Consider the following 15,941-nt stretch of genomic DNA (forward strand, 5'->3'; position numbering starts at 1 on the left):
CACTCTCTACTCTATATAACTCCTCTCTGTAAAAGTCTACCACACTTCATGGCATTCTACAAGATTCTACTCCACTCTATCCCCATGCACTCCACTGTTCAACTCTATACTACACTTTATGCCTGTACACTCCAATGCAACACTCTATTCCAGTATATGACACTTTTTTATACAACACAGCACCCCACTCGACCCCACTCCAATTTATAACAGTTTACTACCTATGCTTCGCCAGTACACCCCACACCAATCTACTATAAGACATATCAATTCACTCGACTGTACTTTACTCCTCACTTCTTTACACCATTCCACTCTACCATACTGTACGAGATTTTACCTCACTCTGCTTCTGTACAACAATCCACTTTATGCAGCTCCACTGTTTCACACACTACTGTACTCTCTGCACTTCCACCGTACAACACTCTACTACACTGTATGCAACTCTGACACTTTACTCCTGTCTGTACCCCTTCCCTCCGCTGTACAACACTATACTATACTTAATGCCACTGTACAGCACTCTATGATACTCTAGTCCACTATACTACACTGTACACAACTTTTTGTATGCCACTGCACCCCACTTTACTCCAACCTACTCTGACACAGTACTCCACTCTACTTCATTACTCTACTGTATGCCATTCCACTCTACACCACTCAATCCATTGTAATCTATAACACTGTATGCTAATCCACTCTATCATACTCTACAACACTGTACTGTACACCACTCCACAAAAATCAACTAGACTGTATGCCACACTATTCTACATCACTTTAAAATACTTTACAACACCCCACTAGATGTGACTGTACAACATGGTACTCCACTTTATGACACTATACTTCACTGCGTGCTACGCCACTCCATTTTACTGCACTCCACCACTACAGTCTACGACACACCACTCCACTTTGATACTTTTACTCCACTAAACACCACCCTACTCTTTTAATACTTTTTTAATGGATGTCTCTCAGTGCAGTGATGTAATGTGAGGTACTAAGGTAAAATGTGAAAGAAATACACTTTATTAATTTTGAAAAGTCTTTATCCTATTTCTATGAGGTGTTTCTTGCATGGTCTACAGTTTAAATCTAACGTTTTCAAGGCTCGGCACCTCCCCCCACCCCCTCGGCATGTTCCTCACCCTCTGGCTAATCGCACAGCTTTGCTCCTCTCACAGTACAGGACATCTCTGGCCCATTCCCAGCCGGGTTTCTTCATCTTCATTCCCTTGCCGTTGAGCAACAGATGTAATGCCTTTCACCCATGCGCCTATTTAACCAATTGCATCTAGCAACAGAATGATCTTTAATGGTTTCTGGCGTGGCCCACACGCTCCGTGAGAGACACCGGGCCAGGAAGGGTGTACCCTTTCTTCAGTTAAGTTGAATACCTTGAGGTAAGAACCCCGTTTCAAAAACAGGCAGAACACTTGAAACAAGACTCTTGGCATGGATCTCTTATGCAGGGAAACCTATTGAATTACTGGAAAGAAGGAAACGAGGAGCCAAGCTGCACAGGGTTCCTGCCCTGTGGACGTTTGACCATCCATCGCCCGTTGCATCTTACTTTCCACTTCCCCCACCACTTGCACCACATTTACCCAGTCACCATTTTTTGTACCTTTTCCTCAACATCATGTCACCCCTCATATTTTCTGCTGAGGCAACCCTGCCTTCTTGCTCAAATACTTCCCTTTTCCCAGTCATCTGCATCTTGTGCCTCAATTGCTTTCTAGACCATCTGCACTTTGCACCTCATTGTCATTGCCCCGCCCTACCGAACCTGTGTGCAGTGCTGGCTTTCCAGCGGTGCGACCGGTGCCATCGCGCTGGGTGCCATGGTAAAGGCGGCGTCATATTGAATGACAGGCCGAGGAGAGAACTGAACAACCTGCAGAGATCATTGCGTGTGCTGCTGTTTACAGTCCATAATAACAGCAGCATGCCAAACGCTGGTGATTAATGGCCGTTTATACAACATCATGGGGAGCCGTGTTCAATATGCGACCAAGTATTTTAAGAAAATCCTGTTTTTTTATTATTCAATAACTCCATTGTTTACTGCAAAAAACATGTATATAGAGAAACACATATATAGAGACACAATTTTACATAGGATTATATTCCACATACATTTTTCATTGGATTCATATTATAGATGTGCTTGAACTGGAGCAGTTTGAAAACCAATGGCAATCTGGGCTCTTAAATTTATAACATCTATCTACTACCTTTTTTCAGGTGAGCTGACATTTCTTTGCTACTGTGGAAATGCGACCTGTGCATGTTGCTATAGGGCATCTTCTGCACATTGAGCCTGATTAGTGAATGATTATGTGTTATTAGTATGTTCAGGGTGAGAATCTACAGATCTGAAAACTAAGGGGCATATTTATATTCTGTTTGCGCCAAATGTACGTCAAAGATTTTGACGCACAAGCGGTGCAAACTCTGCCCCATATTTATACTTTGACGTCCGACCCCGCGGGCATCAAAATTCCACCATGTGCGTAAATTTTTGGAAGGGGGAACCAGCCTTGCGTTAATTATATGCAAGGTAGGCGTTCCCTTCCAAAAAATGACTTTAAGGCCTGTGCCCCATATTTATACTCAGACGTCATTTTGACGCACAGGAGGGCTGGGCCATAAAAAACGGCGCACAGCCTGATGGGCGCCGTTTTTTAACGCCTAGGTCAGGGCAGGCGTTAAGGGACCTGTGGGCTCGGAAGGAGCCCAGAGGGGCCCTCCCCTGCCCCCAGGGACACCCCCTGCCACCCTTGCCCACCCCAGGAGGCCATCCAAGGATGGAGGGACCCATCCCAGGGAAGGAAAGGTAAGTTCGGGTAAGTATTTTTTTCCGATTTTTTGTGTGGCATAGGGGGGCCTGATTTGGGGGGGGGCGCCAAAAAAGATAGTTACTCTGGGAGCCACCACAGCCGTTCCTGCCTACGTGTACAATGCAAAGGGGAACACCTCAGCCATGTCCGAACAGGAGCCACCTGTTCCCACAAAGCGAGTTGAAGCTGATGTTCCATTTAGTCGTTTCTTTCTGACTGTAACTTGCACTGCAACTTTCGTGTTTTTTTCTGATGCGTGTGTGAGTCAAGCTTGAACTTCTGTTGTCTATGCTGTATCTCTGCGCAACAGGGAGGTTTGAACTGTTGCTCCTCCCCGGGTGGTGACAGCAGTCTGTGCCTTATTGAATCACGAGCCAATCTTCTCGTTAATCCAAAGCAAAAACCGTTGGCTTTCCAATGAATTATTGATGAGTTTGCTGGTGACTATTGGATACCGGGACCCGAATTTTACAGAATGACTGCTGGGAGAAACCTCAAATCATAAAAGAAGTCCATTAGGTGATTTCGGGACACAACGTGTGCTGATCCCTGCAATTTAGATTAAACCACCGTTACTCAGGTTCGAAATTGCCTGGAAACACAACTTCCTGCCTTTCTGTTCTGGGAAAAGAGGAGGAGAACATCAGTTTAAAGATGTTAGCACAAGTGTGAGACTGCAGGCTGCTCTGGCATGCTTCCAGCATTTCAGAGTTCAAAGCAAAAAGAACATTAAAAACCTCAATTATGTGGGCGCTTAAGGCAGAAAGAAACCAGCACTTAATCCGACATTCTGAGTCAAGCAAACCCTGGCGGGTCACATAAGCACGATTTATTGAGGCTTTAGCAAACGCATCCTTCCAAAGTAACAATAGGCCCCTAACTCCAGTTGACACTTGCAGAGTCGAGCAAATAGTATGCGCCGGACACAGGAGAGTGAAACGCGATGGATAAGATGTTTTAGTTTAGAAACCCCACTGACTTCATTTTGAGATCAACACTCTCGAAACAATCCGTTTCTGTTTTCAGATTGTTGATTCCAAAACAGCTGGTGGACTGGTGCAGAGAAGTAAGAAAGTAATTCAAGGGCACCTAATGAGAACACCCTGCATTCATTGGAAGAATGTCATCATGGAATCTGCTTTGTAAAACACAAGGCCCGTTTGGAAGAGATTCCTGAGGCTTTCCTTTTACATGACATCAACACAACCCTGACATTGTATGGCAAGAGCTAGCATACACTTTTAAAGATGTTCAATGGCAACACTAAATTGGCTATTGACCTTGAGGAATAGAATAGAATGAGCCAATTTGGCTAAAGGAGCAAAGCAAAGAACAGTAGCACTCGTATTTATACTTTTTCAGCGCCGCATTTGCGCCGTTTTTTGACGCAAAAGCGGCGCAAACTTACAAAATACAATTAAGGGCCATATTTATACTTTTCGACGCACAACTGCGCCAACGCAGTTGTGCGTCAAAAAATCTAACGCCGGCTAACGCCATTCTGAAGCGCCATGTGGGCGCCGTATTTATTCAATGACGTTAGCCGGCGTTAGCCGGCGGAGCTGCCTTGTGTGCGTAAAAAAAAATGACGTACACTAGGCAGCGCCGGCGTAGGGGAATATGGAGCTTGGGCGCCAAAAAATGGGGCAAGTCAGGCTGAGGCAAAATTTTCGCCTCAACCCGATTTGCGCCATTTTTTTTTACTCCCAACCCCCATTGAAATGACTCCTGTCTTAGCAAAGACAGGAGTCATGCCCCCTTGCCCAATGGCCATGCCCAGGGGACTTCTGGGCATGGTCATTGGGCATAGTGGCATGTAGGGGGGCACAAATCAGGCCCTAAAAAACGACGCAAAAGCGGCTGGACGTAATTTTTTTTGACCCGCCCACTCCCGGGCATCATTTTTGCCCGGGAGTATAAATACGGCGCACATGCCTCGGAGTCAATTTTTTAGACGGGAACGCCTACCTTGCATATCATTAACGCAAAGTAGGTGTCCACGCTAAAAAATAACGCAAACTCCATGGACTTTGGCGCTAGACGCGTCTAACGCCAGAGTATAAATATGGAGTTCGTTTTGCGTCGAATTTGCGTAAAAAAAACGACGCTAATCCAGCGCAAACGGAGTATAAATATGGCCCTAAATATTGTACGTTTGCGCTGCTTTTTCGTCAAAAAATTACGCAAACGCGGCGCTAAAAAGTATAAATATGGGCCTAAATAACGAGCTGTGAGGGACCCATGACAAATACATTAGCGAAGCAAGAGCTATAGTTGTAGTTCAATCCAACAAATACGAAGAGACTGGGAGATTTTGTCCACAAATAGGCCCGTATTGTCCATCACATGGAGCCTGAAAGAAGACCGATTTTTAATAGTGTTGGAAGTCACAGAAAGATCCAGAAGTATCATGATTACAACATGGATGACATCAAATATACGATGGAAGTTGTCCAGATGGATAACCAGGACATATTCTTTGCATCATGATTGGTGGAAATCAGTCTGGGCTGGGCCAGGGAGCTTGGATTTTTCTGCAGGAGTTGACATTTCAGCAGTAACAGTGTAATCCCTTCCGTGGTTGGTTTCACCAGCTATGTCCCGGGTATCTGTATTCTGTATTTTATTTTCTGTATTCTCACCCCATTCTGCTGTCTTTGTTTAAGTGTAAGTTCCATGTTGCTCCATGTCCTGTGTTTAAACTGCTTAATTTAACAAACTTCCTACCCACGTCTAGTCTCTGGTTATTATTGTGTAACTGTTGCCTAGTTTCACACTTACAATGGCCTGGAAAAAGCGCTGCAATGCATTCTCGTTATACAGAGGCTATATTCCATTTATTTACTGCAAGTCTTCAAAGTAATTCTGGATCGGTCCCCAACTGTTGCTGTGGCTGCGATTTTCAGAAGACATGTGAAAGACCCCCATTGACGCAGATGTGTTTGTTATCACGTTGGCAACTACTCTGTCACCAAGAAATCCACAGCTCATGGATCTAAAACCCGCATGCAGTTATCGAGCTGGCAACTATTGAATGACAAAAGCATCCACATTTCAAGCCTATCTCCGCCATTTTTAAGCTTTGACTTTGTTTCTATGCAACAAGGCAGGTCTTAGCAAATTACTCTGTACTGGCCTATTGCTGTTTTATTGTGCCACTAAGTGGAAGCCTCCACACAATTGAAGGCCCAATGTGCTTTGATGCAAATGCATTGCCATCATAGTGGATTGGACTTACTGCGGTAGAGAAACCTAGCATAGCGCAGTGACACTACGGTCTTTTTGCCTTTCAAACTTGTTTTCCTTGTTATATGTCAATGGGAGCTAGTATTAGTTACATTCCAACTTCCGAAGTGAAAAAAGATTAAAAGGACTGCACTCAGAATATGCACCAACGTTGTCGCACTAAAATTCCATGTTATGCGCACATTAACACGTTCAAGGAAAATTCGTGTCAGCTCAAGTAAAGATAGCAGTGCATGATCTGGTACTGTGGTTCTTCAGTGAAGTGTGCAGCTATGTGGTCCCACTACTTACTATAACGTTTCCATCAGACTATTACTGCTTAGGGGAATATTAAACATCAGCTAAAGTCAGTGCTCGCACTCATCTCAGGGCAGTTACGCACCCATCTAAGGGGCTGATTTAAAAGAGCCTCTAGCGCCTCCTTGACACATGACAGAATGCAATGCCACATTAGCGTCATCTTTTTACGCTAATGTGTCCCAACGAGGCCAAAATCGCGGCACCAAATTTACAAAGTGTCACAATGCATGCATTGCGCCACTTTGTAACCCTTTGCGCTACATTATGCCTGCGCCAGGCATAATGTATGCAACGGGGCTGTTCCCCTGTTATTTAGGAGGAGGTGAAAAATGTCACAAAAAAATCTAAGAGATTTCTTTGCATCATTTATTTCGGCACTTTTAACGCCTGCTCAGAGTAGGTGTTAAAAGGAGGCACACCATTATTTTCAAGGGGCCTCAATGGACTTTGGGGGATTAGTGTCAAAACTTTTGACGCTAATCCTGCAAAGCTCCGAACTAGTGTCAACATTTTTGACACTAGTTCCCCTAACTACTACCATGGTGCGCCGTATCTTAGAAATGGCGCGCACATGTTGGCGTTAGGGGGGCGCTAAGGGGCGCAAGAAAAGTGGCGCAGGGCCACTCTTCTTAAATCAGGGCCTACGTTTCTCACTGGCTAAACCCAAGACAGTTATGATCTTCATTCTGTCATGTGTCATATGCAGAAATAGTGAGCTATTTAGCAGTAAGTTGGAGACACTATCCATTCCATTGATCACATTTTCTAAATAAGAATCATTAATTATGTGTAGGCGAGAGTTTCCATCTCTGTGGGCACCCTTCTGCCTAACTTTCTGCTAAACCCTGATATTCACTTCATGCAATGCAGAAAGTTCAGGCATCTCCATTTTTTCAAGCCCACATCTTGTCGCCCACCTTTGAGATGGTGAAAGTTAAAAAAGGGTTTAGTCTCAATGCTCGAATCTGTTACAAACTCTACATTAACTTTTTTTAATGCACTGTCTCAATGCAGAGGGCAAATACATTTTTGACATTCTTCCTTGATGAAGATAATACTGTAGATTTGAATCATGTATTAAAATACTTGATCTGCATTTTATCTCCAGATCAGTACCATATTTTATCATTACTCTTTCGGGCACAGAACTCAGTACGAGTGGGAATGTGTAGAGCCCTACGGAAGTTGGCATCTTTCTGGAAGTTTGGCGAGTGACTTGAAGAACACAGATCAGTTTATACTGCTATGCCAGTCAGATAAACTTTGTGAAGAGCTTAGTCAAAAGGGTGATCCCACATTATTTGAAGTAGTTGAATTAAATATGTCTCATGAACAAAGTTCTAAAGTCAGCAAGTAATTTGTTTAAGTGAAAGGGTCACTTTGCAAAATGCCGTAGGTCCAGGGTCGGACTGGGACGGAAAATAGTCCCAGCACCAACATAAAAGCGAACCAGATAACTAAAACAAGCACTTGCAATGCAATAGGTCTCGCTTTTGCTTGAGTTAGAGCTATTGGTGTTGTAAATTCCTAACTGGACTTTTCTTGCCACATAAATTGAAAATGAAAGTAAAGCAGTTGACGTAAGCAAGCCAATGCAAAGTGCCATGGCTGCCATAAGCGTGAGCGCGAAGGAGAGAAACAAAAGGAAAAGAAGTTCACTTGCAGTCAAACATATTGGTAAATGAGCCTTTATCCATGTAACATGGTGGAAGGCCAAGGCGGTAACAAAACTGATCCAAGGAGGGACAAACGCAAAGCATTTACCAATGATAAGAAAGGATTTTTGAAAGGCAAGCCCATGAACGAGTGATAGTGATGGGCATGCGGTGGGCTTGGTTAAAAGCCCACAGATAGATTACAACACGTCAGAGCGCTTGCACACTCAACCTAAAAAGTGGCCCACACTTGTGAATCGGGGCAATTTTGAACTTGTAAGCTGTAGAAGTACTTTGCAAGGTATCAGAGACCACAACAGGCTCACAAACAGCTAAAAAAAAGTCTCACACACTAATTAGTCAGATCAGCCCTTCGAGGACTGCCTGATTGCCCTAAATCCAGTCCAACCCTGTGTAGGTCTGACCAAAAGAGGGAAGATAAATGAAATTTATGACAAAACTAATGGCACGGTACTGCAAATTTAACCCATCAATGCGTTATACCTCATTGAAGACGTAGTTTATATTGATGTAAAGGATGTGGAAGTAGTAATAGATTTGGAGGTATGGTTGACATTGGTGTCAGATGAAGTGTACATTAAAGAGTTCAAGGATAGAGTGAAATTTGTTAAGTCTGATGTTTGTCCTGGGAGCTTAGAGGAAAAACCTATAGAGTTAGAGGGTTTCTTCCATGCTAATACAGATTTCAGAAGGTCTCCGAAAAAGAAGAAATGTTCAGAAGAAAGGAGTGGTTGTGAGCAATACTAATTGGCTCTGAATACTAGCCTGGTGATGAAGCTTAACAATGATGTGAGGAGTTAAAATGATGTGTTTGTGGTGGACAATGTGTGTGGGGAAGAGTGCAGGATTCCCAGAGTATGCGTAAATCTTGAAACGTTAAAGAAGGTTTGGGGAGTGTAAGGGCTCACTTGCACAGTACCATGTTGAAACCAGGTTCTATCCCCCTGCAAATTAAGGTGAGGAGAATGTGCTTTATAGTTAGAGAATCTGTTGTTGGTGGGCTTGAATGGTAACACCAAGATGATATGATCAAGTCTTTGGAGTGTGGCGAGTGATTGACCCCTGTGTTGGTGAGATATACGTAGTCAGGTGAACTCGCTTTTGCATTGACATTAGTCCTCTCAACAAATGTGTAGTTGCTGACAGGTTTGCATTTCTGAATAAAACGGAGCTGACTTCATCTTTGGCTGGCTGAGATTCTTTTCCCACCTTAGATCTCACTTCAGCGTATCATTCAGTGAGGTTCCATGATGGTTCAAAAGACCAAACCGTCAGATTCAAATGGATTCCCTTCTGTTTGGTCTCAGTGTTCCAGCAGGATATGATCTCTTTGGTGAGTAGATGGGCGGGATGAAAAGTTACCAACCTGTTATTTTATTATATAGTTGAGCTGAAAAAGAAAATAACAAAAGAGTAAGGAGTTCTTATATAATTTTAGAGCTAATGTTTTATCATTGAATAAAATATGATGTAAGTTCAGAAGGTGTGAGATAGAATATTGGGAGCATGTGATTTCTTTGAATGTCTCCCACAAAGAACGTAGAAGTGTCATCATCCAAAGCCATTGGGAAATTCCTTGCCAATTTTACCAGTGGCCTTGCAGGAATGCCAGAGGCAACTAGAAACCTGCTAAACACATTTATAGATTGTTTGCTGGTGAGAGGAGTGAAAATGAAATAATTATAAGATTGAAGAGAAATTTGAGGGGGAGGTTAAATTGCTGAGCTTTAATCTCAACAAGAAATACAACAATGGAACTGAAGCCAGTTCCAATGGATTGAGGGCAAAGTTAGTGTGAAACAATGAGAGTGGTGTTAACAAGATGGTAGCTTTTCCTTCTAGGAGTCATGGGGAATCAGAGGCGAATTACTCTGTAATGCAGAGACGGGCATTAGCTGTCTTCTGGGCACTTAAAAAGTTTAGGAATTTTGTATGTCATATTCCATACAAACCTCTCATAGATGTATTCCAATAGAAGGGTCTGGATGCCATTTCTGCAATCTGCATGTATAGGTAGACAGGTGGTTTCGTTACAGGAATGTGATTTTGATGTGGTTTACGTTCCGGAGAGCGATAAAAATGCATTATTGCTTATCAAAGTTAGTTTGCAAAAATAGTACTGTTGTTAAGGAAGACGGCATAGATGGTGAGGAGGGGGATTTTGGTAAATTTTGTGCCTTCAGGTGTCATTTCTTTTGAGAAATGGAAAGAATGTCTGGACACAGATAGTATATTTCAATACGTGAAAGGCAACATTGTGGGTGTTTGGGTTGTAAGTATGAGGTGTGTTCCAGAATCAAAATGTTGTTGAGAGGTCAGGAATAAATTGTCAGTTAAGGGGGCTTAAACATCTACTTTTAAAACAGAGCAAAAAGCAAAAACTATGGGCAGCATAGAGAGATGATTGGGTCACAAAACCAACAAACCCAAAAACAGTTTTATATCACGGAACTGAAGGACCTGTAAACAGCAAGTACACAACCCACTTTTGAAATAGACACAAGGCTTATTTGATAGGGGACATTGTCTGGAAAGTTCCCTTCATTTCCCCTATATCTTAACTTGGTTTCTCAAGCATCCTAAATTTCTATACTCAGACTCATCTGCCAGAGCATATCGGTCTATCCCTTAAAGCCATTTGTCAAGTGAAGGGGCAGTCTGTGCTTGCAGTAACGACCGATATCCCTTTTTGCCACTAGTAGGCCCATTGTCACTAGCATTTTATCTCCCTGAGATCCATACCAGTCTGATTGTATACCCAATATGCCACAATGAGGTTTCCCTACCAATCAATCAATCAATCAATCAAAGGATTTATAAAGCGCACTACTCACCCGTTAGGGTCTCAAGGCACTGGGGGGGTGGGGAGTTACTGGTCGTAAAGCCATGTCTTGAGGCGTTTCCTGAATGTCAAGAGGTCTTGGGTCTGGCGAAGGTGGAGCGGTAGGGAGTTCCAGGTCTTGGCGGCTAGGTGAGAGAAGGATCTTCCTCTGGCGGTGGTGCGGCGGATGTGGGGGACGAAGGCGAGGGCGAGGCTGGCGGAGCGAAGATTGCGGGTGGGGGTGTGGAAGGTGAGTCTGTCGTTGTGGTAGGCTGGACCTGTGTTGTGGAGGGCTTTGTGTGCGTGGATGAGGAGTTTGAAGGTGATCCTCTTTGATACTGGTAGCCAGTGTAGGTCTCTGAGGTGGGGCGAGATGTGGTTGCGGAGTGGGACGTCAAGAATGAGGCGGGCGGATGCGTTCTGGATTCTTTGCAGCTTTATTTGGAGTTTGGTTGTTCCTGCATTTCCATAGTCCAATCGGCAGCTGACCAGGGCGTGGGTGACAGTTTTCCTGGTTTCGACGGGAATCCATTTGAAGATTTTGCAGAGCATGCGGAGAGTGTTGTAGCAGGAAGAGGAGATGGTGTTGACCTGCTGAGTCATGCTGAGTGTGGAGTCCAAGATGAATCCCAGGTTGTGTGCATGGGTGGTGGGTGAGGGTGCGGATCCTAGGGAGGTGGGCCACCAGGAGTCGTTCTATGCTGAGGGGTTGGTGCCAAATATGAGGATTTCTGTCTTGTCTGTGTTTAACTTGAGGCGGCTTGATTCCATCCAGCTGGCGATGGCGTGAAGTCCGGTGTGGAAGTTGTTCTTTGCAGTTGTAGGATCTACCAGAGGCTCTCCTATTGATTTGTGTAGGGTATTGTGAATGTGGTACCAGTATGTTTGTATCCTGGGGCAATCCCAGATCATGTATAACCATGTGCTCATCACGGACTGAAATAGAGTACAGTGGGGCTTAGCAGCTTTCCGCATTTTATGTAGTCTATCCGGAGTGTAGTATATTCACTGAAAGAATTAAAATTGTATGATACAGTATCATCAAGATGGCTGACACCTGGCAGCCATCTTGGTTTCCAACCATTATCATCATCAATGCCCCCCAAATTTGAGTTCCCTCAAGATCTTAAAAGGGTCTGGTCTTTTGACCACAAGGGCCTGGTAGACTCTAGACTCTCCCTTCACAACCATCTTTTCTACTACCAATTTGGATTCTGCGGGATTAAAATCTGGAATACCCTTGTAGCCTCCCAGTTCATGTTGTTAAGGATGATGTAGTTTTAGAAGCACTTATGTGCTCTCTAGAGGAGAATTGGGAACACATCTCATTGCCCTAGGCCACGAATAACATCAAGGAGTGTGAAAGGCGAAGAAGAAGCTGTAATGTCGGTACTGGTGAACAAGTATTGATACAGAGGTAGTGAGAATAGTAAGGTTATGTCTTGTCAGTGACAGTATTCATAAGGTATGATCTCCACCCAAGGGCTGAATAAAACTGCCATCTGAGCCAGGGGATGAATTAACTTTGGATGTAATTAAACCAGTCCATGACAAGAGGTCATCATGGTTTGTAATGGCCTTGATTAATTTGTTTTCCTGATGGCCAGAGATTTGTTTAGTAACCCGAGTTGAAGGGAGAGCTGTTTCGGATTTCATTGATGACATATTCAAGATAGACGTGTTTCAATCCAGTTTTCCTACAGAAATGGAGTACCATTACCCTCTGGGGAAATGCAGGAATTTCTGGATTGCAGGACTATTGTTCACAAGAGCTGCACCTTATAAAATTCCGAAGGGACTGGACTGGTTGAAAGATTTACCTCAACCAATAAAGAAGGAATACAACTGGCAATGTGTGCAAGTAAGAATTGGTGGAATGAGATAGTCAATCTTGTTGAAGCATATAAATTGACTCCACATTCCTCCACAGAGAAAGTTCCTTTTGAGTTAATGATGAAGTGTCCCGCCGTGAGGAAAATGACAGAAAAAAGAAGTTTGTAATGGGATGATAAGGGGAAAAAACAAGAATTTCAAAGGATGGTGCAAAGGAAGGCAGGAGACATGATGGTGGTAAGGCTGTGAGAAGAGAGGAAGTGCAAGCGAATGATTTAGCAGTTTTAAGAGATCTGCTGCCTAATAAGAGTGTTTCAAGGTTTACTAAACCCATTGGAGTGATTAAAGTATTTAAACGTGCCGTTAAAACGAAGGATGGCAACATTTGGAACTTGAATCATGGTTTACTTGTGAGATAAGACAGAGTTCGTTTTTTTGTTTGGTTTGTTTTCTTTCCACATGCCATTGTCATTCTTTAAGTTTTTGTTTTTGTTTGAAGTAGGAGGCAATGGCAGGTGGCTTCAGCTATGGTCTGGGAGTCTGTATTCTGCAGTCTAATTCAATTTTGTTGTCTATGTTTAAGTTCCAGGTTTTGGCAGTTTTTCCTGCCGTTTGGATACCCCATTAAACTGACTTCCACCCCCACCTCTCATCTCTAGATCATTATTGCGTGAACCGGTGTCTATTTTCAAAAACGGCTTTCCCATAATTTTCATTGGAATGTTAGAAAATGAGATGGCATGATAGAACGATCAGAGTAGTCCATTGACATTTTGTTACTTGAAGGTGCCAGGATGGGCGCAGCAAATACAATTAGAAGGGGCAAAAAATATATAGCATTTTTTAGGTATTTGATTGGGCAAGGGTCAAGAGGAGGTGTGCTTTTAAAAGACATGATAACTTCATTATCCTCTGCGGCATTCATTTCCGGGAACATAGAAAGAGCTTTGTCAATAGAATCAAGTATTTCAGTATTAGCTGAGCTATGAGCATTAAAGGTGAAAAAAGAAACTTGCTACCTGAGCCTTAGGAAGGCTTTCTGAATTACAGCAATTTTCAAAACAAAATTCAGAGAGGTTAACACAGAGTAGAGGTGAAACAAGAGGGCGATAGACTTCAGAGAGCTGAGGGAGGACTTTGAAAATCAAAGGGTATTAGACACAAAGGCAACTTGAAAATGATAGCAGCCAGGACAGATTTTGCAAGCTCATGTTATTTCAGTTTTTCCGATGTGGCATTGTGCCTATGATGTGTGCGTGCATCTACTTTGCAAGAAATCCTGGTTAAGCCCACATATTTGTCACACAATGGGTCGTGGGTGGGGTAGGGCGAGGGGGTAATGCTTGATCTTGGTCGTTCTATTAGGAGACATTGAATCAAGTGCAGCGGAAGCCCAGTTATAGTGATACTGTTTCCAGACTTGGACTTTTGAATTACAGCCTAATGCATTCTGTGTGTTGTAGTCTGCTTTGCTTCAATTGAACTATATAGACCAACATACACTATATCAATAATTTGTAGGTGAATATTTTCAGGCTGCAGACAGTATTGGTGAAGGTCTGGAGCGATGTGGACACTTAAGTCCAGTTCCTGTAACATGACACAAGGGGGCATATTTATACTCTGTTTGCGCCGGAATTGCGTCGTTTTTTTTTACGCAAATCCGACGCAAAACTAACTCCATATTTATACTTTGGCGTTAGACCTGTCTAGCGCCAAAGATCTTGGAGTTTGCGTCATTTTTTAGCGTGGACACCTACCTTGCGTTAATGATATGCAAGGTAGGCGTTCCCGTCTAAAAAATGACTCCGAGGCATGTGCGCCGTATTTACACTCCCGGGCAAAAATGACGCCCGGGAGTGGGCGGGTCTAAAAAAATGACATCCAGCCGTTTTAGCGTCATTTTTTAACGCCTGGTCAGGGCAGGCGTCAAGGGACCTGTGGGCTCGGAAGGAGCCCAGAGGTGCCCTCCCATGCCCCCAGGGACACCCCCTGCCACCCTTGCCCACCCCAGGAGGACACCCAAGGATGGAGGGACCCATCCCAGGGAACTTAAGGTAAGTTCAGGTAAGTATTTAAAAAAAAAAAAATTTGTGGCATAGGGGGGCCTGATTTGTGCTCCCCTACATGCAACTATGCCCAATGACCATGCCCAGGGGACAGAAGTCCCCTGGGCATGGCCATTGGGCAAGGGGGCATGACTCCTGTCTTTGCTAAGACAGGAGTCATTTCAATGGGGTTTGGGAGTCAAAAAAAATGGCGCTAATCGGGTTGAGGCGAAAATTTTGCCTCAGCCTGACTTGCCCCATTTTTTGGCGCCCAAGCTCCAGTTTCCCCTACGCCGGCGCTGCCTGGTGTGAGTAATTTTTTTTGACGCACACCAGGCAGCTCCGCCGGCTAACGTCATTCCATAAATACGGCGCCCGCATGGCGCTTTGGAATGGCGTTAGCCGGCGTTACATTTTTTGACGCACAACTGCGTTGGCGCAGTTGTGTGCCAAAAAGTATAAATACGGCCCAAGGTCCTTTGTGAGGGCAGACGGGCCTCAGAGAAGTATGGTTGAGTAGAGGTAGCATTACAAAGTAGAACCAATTTTACATTTCTAAAAGGATGTATAGAGCAGCACATACATTAACACTATTCCCTTAATTGGATTAATCTGATTTATTGGGTGTTTTCAAGCTGGTTTTCAGATTTCAATTTGGTAAAGTTTCTAGTACAGGCTATGTGCCTCATGACCTCCCTCCTGAAGCTTATCACCGTAATGTCACTCTTATATTTCTCTATTGCTTCTAGTGTCACAGACTGGGTAAGTGTTTTGCCCGCCTTTAGTGTTGCAACTACTTTTCAATACCTGAGGTCAGTTTGTGGCATTTCTGTGGCCGGTCTCCTACTGATCCACTTCAAAAGTTCGGGGAGGTCTTTCAGCTCATACGCTAGGTTGTGATATGAGCTCTATGATAGTATTGTATGTAGGTTAACTGAGGGGTAGATGCTTTTTAATTGATGAGCAGGGCCATGTGGATGATTCAACTAAACATCCATGGACATTATCTTTTAAACCATATTGTGCCCACCAGATTCACAAGGCTGTCTTTCAATGAGTAGGTGTCATTTGCTGCAAATTTAGTAGTAAGTCATGCTTAAGGGCATCATTTTGAGTTTCATGCACTGGCTATTTCATCAAAAATTTGATGGATGTCCCATCC

Source organism: Pleurodeles waltl, chromosome 1_2 (assembly GCF_031143425.1).
Source record: "Pleurodeles waltl isolate 20211129_DDA chromosome 1_2, aPleWal1.hap1.20221129, whole genome shotgun sequence".
NCBI lineage: Eukaryota > Metazoa > Chordata > Amphibia > Caudata > Salamandridae > Pleurodeles > Pleurodeles waltl.